At 37.7% G+C, this 7,068-nt stretch overlaps 1 non-coding gene across 1 annotated transcript; it reads left to right on the forward strand.

The window, feature by feature from the left end:
* The first annotated feature begins 6,661 nt into the window (after positions 1–6,661).
* Positions 6,662–6,768, forward strand: LOC141416991 (U6 spliceosomal RNA). Its single transcript, XR_012441626.1, has one exon. It is a non-coding gene; the product is annotated as a U6 spliceosomal RNA (small nuclear RNA).
* The last annotated feature ends 300 nt before the right edge of the window (positions 6,769–7,068 follow it).

The raw sequence follows: 7,068 nt of genomic DNA on the forward strand, positions 1-7,068 counted from the left end.
ACTAAAGCCATCGTCTGTTTCTTCTCTATGATCTTCAGTGACTTCCTTCTAACTAGAACTGGAAACTAGCATGCTTATTATTATGGCTTTTTAGCTCAGTTGTCTTTTAAATGTAAGTGGGCCTCTAGTAACTTTGACCACAGTTTATTTGTATAACATCCATAAGATAATTTACAATCATAACTTTTCATTAACACTTATACAGTGACTCAAGGATAGATTAGACACTTATTCATAGGAGTATTTGAAGGTATTTATGTTCAAACACAAAGAATGGTGCTTAAGTTCAGTATTACGGTTTTTTGTTGCTCTTTTTGAGTGGGACTGGATTTGAACTCCGGGTTTCACACTTGCAAACCAGGCGCTCCACCGCTTGAGTCACTCCTCCAGCCCAAGTTTGATATTTTTAATAAACTCTTCACAATACCTATTGACAGTAAATGGCACAGCAGAGATGCTGTCACAGACATGTGGCAGACACATACTCATATTACCAGTTTAAATTAAGACTCAGGTTTGCAGAGCTATTCATTTTTAGAAATTCCAGATAAAAGATACTATCAGAGAGGGTCTTAGAGTTCTAAACATTTGTGGTGTAAAATTAGCTTGCATAAGGGGATGTGTGGTAAAAATGCCTCCCTTTTACATCCTTTCCCTTTAAAAAGAGAGTCTTTAAACTTCTGATGCGTCGCTAAGCTTTACGAGGGAAGGGAACTCATGGCTCAACACTTGTCCATTGCTCAGGTTGTTGCGGAAAAATTCTTTATGCCATAGGCTGGGTTTAAGCCTAACAAACTCAACTAAGCTCGTGGAGCACGGAAACACACAGAAAAGTACAGTGAGCGTCACTGACTGGCAAGTATGCGCCAGGATCGCTTTTCTAAAGAGGAAGTGGCCTGCGTAACGCATGCTTCTAGGCATTGCTAACGCTACATGCTTTATCTGCTGGTAGATGTGTGTCCACAGGAGGAATGGCAGTTCAGGGTGAGTGTTTTTAAAAAATGTTGGTTGACAGCTAACTGACCAACCAAATGAAAGATGTGTGGGATGAGACTTAAAGGGTTTCTAAGAGTTCGCTAAATAATCCCAAGAGGAGATGGTATTTCTAACAAGCGTAAAACATCTTCCAGTGTTGACAGAAGTATGTGTAGCTCATTCTGGTGGCATGATACACATACAGCAATGATGAGACATAAAGAGAAAGGCTTACAAATGGTAAATTACATTACACGACCACTGTCTAGTCCATGTATTATTATAATACACTGACATTAATTGAGCACTTACTCTGTTGTAAGACTGACACTGACAAGTTTTGTGTCTTTTACAGAAAAAAACTGAGATTTTGAGAGGTTCAGTGATTTGCCTGAAGTTGTATGGTTATTAATAGGTACAGCTGGGATTTGAACTCAGACTGCTTCACTCTAAAGCCCACATTCTTACCATTCCTGTATATTTTAAAGAATTTTGGACATCTTTGGTAAATTCAAACTACTAGATCAGCTTCTATAAAGCAGAAGAGTCTTTAAGAATAATATATTATTATAATCTATACTTATAGGAAAACAACATTTTTCTCTTTTTTCTTTTTTTGTTTTTTTCCTTTATTCATTTATTCATATGTGCATACATTGTTTGGACCATTTCTCCCCCATGCCCCCTGTCCCCTCTCCCTCCATCCTCCCTTGCTTCCAGGCAGAACTTGTTCTGCCCTCTTCTCCAGTTCTGTTGGGGAGAAGACATAAGCAATGATAAGAAAGACATAGCATTTTTGCTAGTTGAGATTAGGATAGCTATACAGAGAGATTCCTAGCATTGCTTCCATGCACTAGTGTATTACAGCCCGAATTGGCTCATCTCTACCAGACCTCTTCACTACTTCCCGGTCACCCCCCCATAGTGACCTCTGTCATTTTAAGGTTACTGTATTAGCTCCTCTGCAGTGGGCACATCGAACACTTTCAAGTTTTGGGTTTCCTACCTTTCCCTATTCCTCCTGTGTGTGTTCTCCCCTTAGCGTGTGACCCAATAGTACTGCATTTGTTTTAGATATAAAGTCGTACATAAGGGAGAACTTAAGATTTTTGGCTTTCTGAGCCTGGCTAACTTCGCTTAAGATGTTCTCCAGTTTCATCCATTCACTTGCAAATGATAAGATTTCATTCTTCTTCATGGCTGAGTAAAACTACATTGTGTATAGATACCACATTTTCTTAATCCATTCGTCAGTAGTGGGCATCGTGGCTGTTTCCATAACTTGGCTATTGTGAATAATGCTGCAATAAACATGGGTGTGCAGGCTCCTTTGGTTATATCCCCAGGAGTGGAATTGCTGGATCATATGGCAGATCTATGGTTAGTTTTTTAAGAAGCCTCCATATTGTTTTCAGAAAACAACCTTTTCATTTAATAATGATTGTTAATGTAGTTTTATTCCTAGAATTGAATCTCCCACAAGACTTAACCATTTACCTCCTGTTCAAGGAATTCCTCTTCAATATTTGAGTATGTAACAATAAATGAAAATTATTAAAGTGGAACGAATAGGCTACTTTCATCTACTTCATTGCTTTTATTCACCAAAAAGTTACTGAAAAACATTTTTTAAAGGCACAGCATTGAAAAGAGCAATTAGGATTACCTACTAATCCCCATTTATCACCTTTATGTAGCATCTAATTAAATGGTATACATTTAGTACAAAGCCATAGAAAATTTCAGCTCTAAATCAAGTGAAAGAATATAAAGTAACACTGAAAATCTCAATAGTTGGCTGGGTTTCACATGTAAAACAATTTCACAGCTCCTGAGAAATGTAAAACTGAAAAATATTCAAGTAATATTCATGAAACATTTGTGAGTGTAATGTCTCAAGCATTATTTCTAGTGTGACACCCACGGTATGTTAATGTTGGCCAAAGCCTACTGAGCCTTAAAAGTAACTAAATATTTTCATTGATGATTAATAGTGATATTGTGGTAATAATAATTCTATAGCATTGAAGATATAACAGGAGGTTGTAGCCAGATACAGAATTGTAATAAAGAACCTTTGGTTTTGATCACTTTTTTAAACACTCACAAATTAAAAAGAACTTGAACTAATTAATTTCAACTCTGGCCATTATTAGGAAAACCATGATCTAATATGATTGTTTAAAAAAATAAACAAAAACAACAACAACAAAAAAAACCCAAGGATTTTCCACAAAAAGAACTTCTTCTTTGGCTTTAATACAAAAACTCTTCCAGCCTTGGTTACTCAACTTCTTGGGGAAGGTGACAACTTCATCAGAATTTTTTGGAAAAATACATATTTGTCCTCTGTTGATAATGCTTAATTTCCTGCAAACTATGATCAGGAGGACTGTGATAATCTCAGTAGAAATACTGCTGAAATGGTTGCTTCTTCATTGTTTGATAAGAAAATGGAAAGTTGGAGGATGCTTTATTCTCATCCTTTCTCCCCTGGATCATATTGTCCTTTCAGTGAAATGTAGAAAAATGTAGAAATTGCAGGTGATAAGTGTGTAGAGTTCAATGAAGCGGGGAAAAGGGTGGAAAGTTAGTCCTCAAACTTTTAGATGGGGGGCAGGTTTCATGCTGGAAGAGTTTCAGATGATTAAGTGCAGAAGGCTAAAATGAGCTATATGGTATTGGATTTGTCAGAGACATCAGGATGAACTCATAGTTACCTTCAGAAGGATTTACACAGAAATAATTATAGGTGTGTGTGTCTGCACAGATAGGAGACATACATTTCCTTGCCTTGCCTGCCCTGAAAGAGCCAAGAAGCAGAGACACTCCAGTAGCAGTGGGCACACCAAGCACTCATGCCATGAGATTATATATTATATCAACATCGGTGTCTTAGTTGGGATAAACATACCATGATAATGTTAACAGTAGTGGAAACTGGGTGAGGAAATTCTTACTATCTTTGCAAGTTTTCTGTACAACTCAAGTTATTCTACATAAAGTTTACTTTGAAAAAGAGCACTTTAGGCAACTTAAAATTAAATTATTCTGAGCCTGGCCATAATAGTTCACATCTGTAATCCTAGCTACTTGGGGGCTGAGATCAGGAAGATCATGGTTCAAGGCCACCCAGGGGAAATAGTTCCAAGACTCAATCTCCAAAATAGCTAGAGCAAAATGGACTGGAGGTGTGGCTGAAAGCCCTGAGTTCAAACACCAGTCCCACCAAAAAAAAAAATATATATATATATATATATAAAATTTTGTATTATATTTTTTCTGTAGGCCATAGGTATGAATAAGTTTTGCTTGTTAAAATATTTAGCTCTTAGAAGCTCTCCTTTCAAATCTAATCATAACCCCATCACCAATATGAAGGTAGTGTGGGGAAGAATGCTTTGTTTTATTTTGGTTTTTGAGACAGAGTTTCACTAGTCCAGGCTGACCTCAAACTTGAGATTCTTCTGCCTCTGCTTCCCAAGTGCTATGATTACAGGTGTGCACGTGTAATCTATGAAGCTAGTTTTAATCAAGAAAAGAACAATAAAAAACATCTCACGAAGTTCTCACAACCCACCACCATTTGTTCTGATTAACCAACACATTTGATTTCCTCTGTAAAACACACTGCTCTTTGTACTGGTCATTCAAGGGTCATAGACTGTGCCCTAGAATACTTAGCTACTTGGGCTCACACCAGTGAGTTGTATGTCTGCTAAGAGTAGATTTGAGTTTTTTCAGTTAAATATATTGTGGTGAAATATAAAAACTGAGAGCTTGAGGTTTTGTGCTTTCAAAATCAAGTCACTAAGAAAAATCTTTTCAACTTTCTCAATGAAACCCCAGCAGCACAGCAACTAAGAGATAGCATAGATAAATGGGACCTCATAAAACTAAAAAGCTTCTGTTCATCAAAAGAAATGGTCTCTAAACTGAAGAGAACACCCACAGAGTGGGAGAAAATATTTGCCAATTATACATCAGACAAAGGACTGATAACCAGAATATATAGGGAACTTAAAAAACTAAATTCTCCCAAAACTAATGAACCAATAAAGAAATGGGCAACTGAACTAAACAGAACTTTCTCAAAAGAAGAAATTCAAATGGCCCAAAGGCACATGAAAAAATGCTCACCATCTCTAGCAATAAAGGAAATGCAAATTAAAACCACACTAAGATTCCACCTCACCCCTGTTAGAATAGCCATCATCAGCAACACCACCAACAACAGGTGTTGGCGAGGATGCGGGGAAAAAGGAACCCTCTTACACTGTTGGTGGGAATGTAGACTAGTACAACCACTCTGGAAAAAAATTTGGAGGCTACTTAAAAAGCTAGACATTGATCTACCATTTGATCCAGCAATACCACTCTTGGGGATATACCCAAAAGACTGTGACACAGGTTACTCCAGAGGCACCTGCACACCCATGTTTATTGTGGCACTATTCACAATAGCCAAGTTATGGAAACAGCCAAGATGCCCCAGCACTGACGAATGGATTAAGAAAATGTGGCATCTATACACAATGGAATTCTATGCAGCCATGAAGAAGAACGAAATGTTATCATTTGCTTGTAAATGGATGGAATTGGATAACATCATTCTGAGTGAGGTTAGCCTGGCCCAAAAGACCAAAAATCGGATGTTCTCCCTCATATGTGGACATTAGATGAAGGACAAACACAACAAGGGGATTGGACTATGAGCACATGATAAAAGCAAGAGCACACAAGGAAGGGGTGAGGATAGGTAAGACACCTAAAAAACTAGCTAGCATTTGTTGCCCTTAATGCAGAGAAACTAAAGCAGATACCTTAAAGCAACTGAGGCCAATAGGAAAAGGGGACCAGGAACTAGAGAAAAGGTTAGATCAAAAAGAATTAACCTAGAAGGTAACACACATGCACAGGAAATCAATGTGAGTCAATGCCCTGTATAGCTATCCTTATCTCAACCAGCAAAAACCCTTGTTCCTTCCTATTATTGCTTATACTCTCTCTACAACAAAATTAGAAATAAGGGCAAAATAATTTCTGCTGGGTATTGAGGCGGGGGAGAGGGAGGGGGCGGAGTGGGTGGTAAGGGAGGGGGTGGGGGCAGGGGGGAGAAATGAACCAAGCCTTGTATGCACATATGAATAATAAAAGAAAAATGAAAAAAAAAAAAAAGAAAAATCTTTTCAAAGAAGGTGAAAATAAGAGTAAAAATGGGGAAAATAATTCTACATTCAGATGGTTTCATGGGCATTTTGAAATTCATATTTCATTTTAAAGAAACCTCATTCAGATCGGGAACCGGTGGCTCACACCTGTAATCCTAGCAGAAATCAAGAGAATTGTGGTTTGAGGCCAGGCTGCGCAAATAGTTTAAGAGACCTTATCTCAAAAGTACCCAACACAGGAAAAGGGCTGGTGAAGTGGCTTCAGTGGTAGAGTGCCTACCTAACAAGTGTAAAATCCTGTACCACTAAGCCCCAGTTCCACTAAAAAAAAAACATCTGGAATTCTGGAATTCATATGCCCTATTTTATGTGTTATAAATAAACGTTTACGTGATATGCTTCTATATTCTTATTAATCTCCATTTGACTCTTGCTTAACTAACTACAGGTCCCAAGAATAGATAAGACGGTTTCCCTATTACTATTTAGTAAGCAATCTATTTCATCTAAAGACTGTGCTCACTTCTGCAGCACATATACTAAAATTGGAATGATATAGACAAGATTAGCATGGCCCCTGCACAAGGATGACACGCAAATTTGTGAATTGTTCCATGTTTTTATGATAAGGAGAGATCACTAACAGAAGAGGGAAAGTGAAAGAAAGACGTTAAGAAGGTGAATATGGTTGATGTACTTTGTATAAAAACATGAACATAGAATTACCTGTAGGTAATAAGCTGACTGGGGTTGAAAGGAGAAAAATAGAAGGTATGAACCAATTCAGGATACAATACATATATACATGAAAATGACACAAGGAAACACCCAGTAAACAAACAAAAATGCTTTCTTTCAAAAACAGAGACCAGAAAGGAAAGCAGGGCCTGTCTGGGGGGTTAGTACCAGTGGGAAGGGAGGA

This window comes from Castor canadensis, chromosome 14, assembly GCF_047511655.1.
Source record: "Castor canadensis chromosome 14, mCasCan1.hap1v2, whole genome shotgun sequence".
NCBI classification, from domain to species: Eukaryota; Metazoa; Chordata; class Mammalia; order Rodentia; family Castoridae; genus Castor; species Castor canadensis.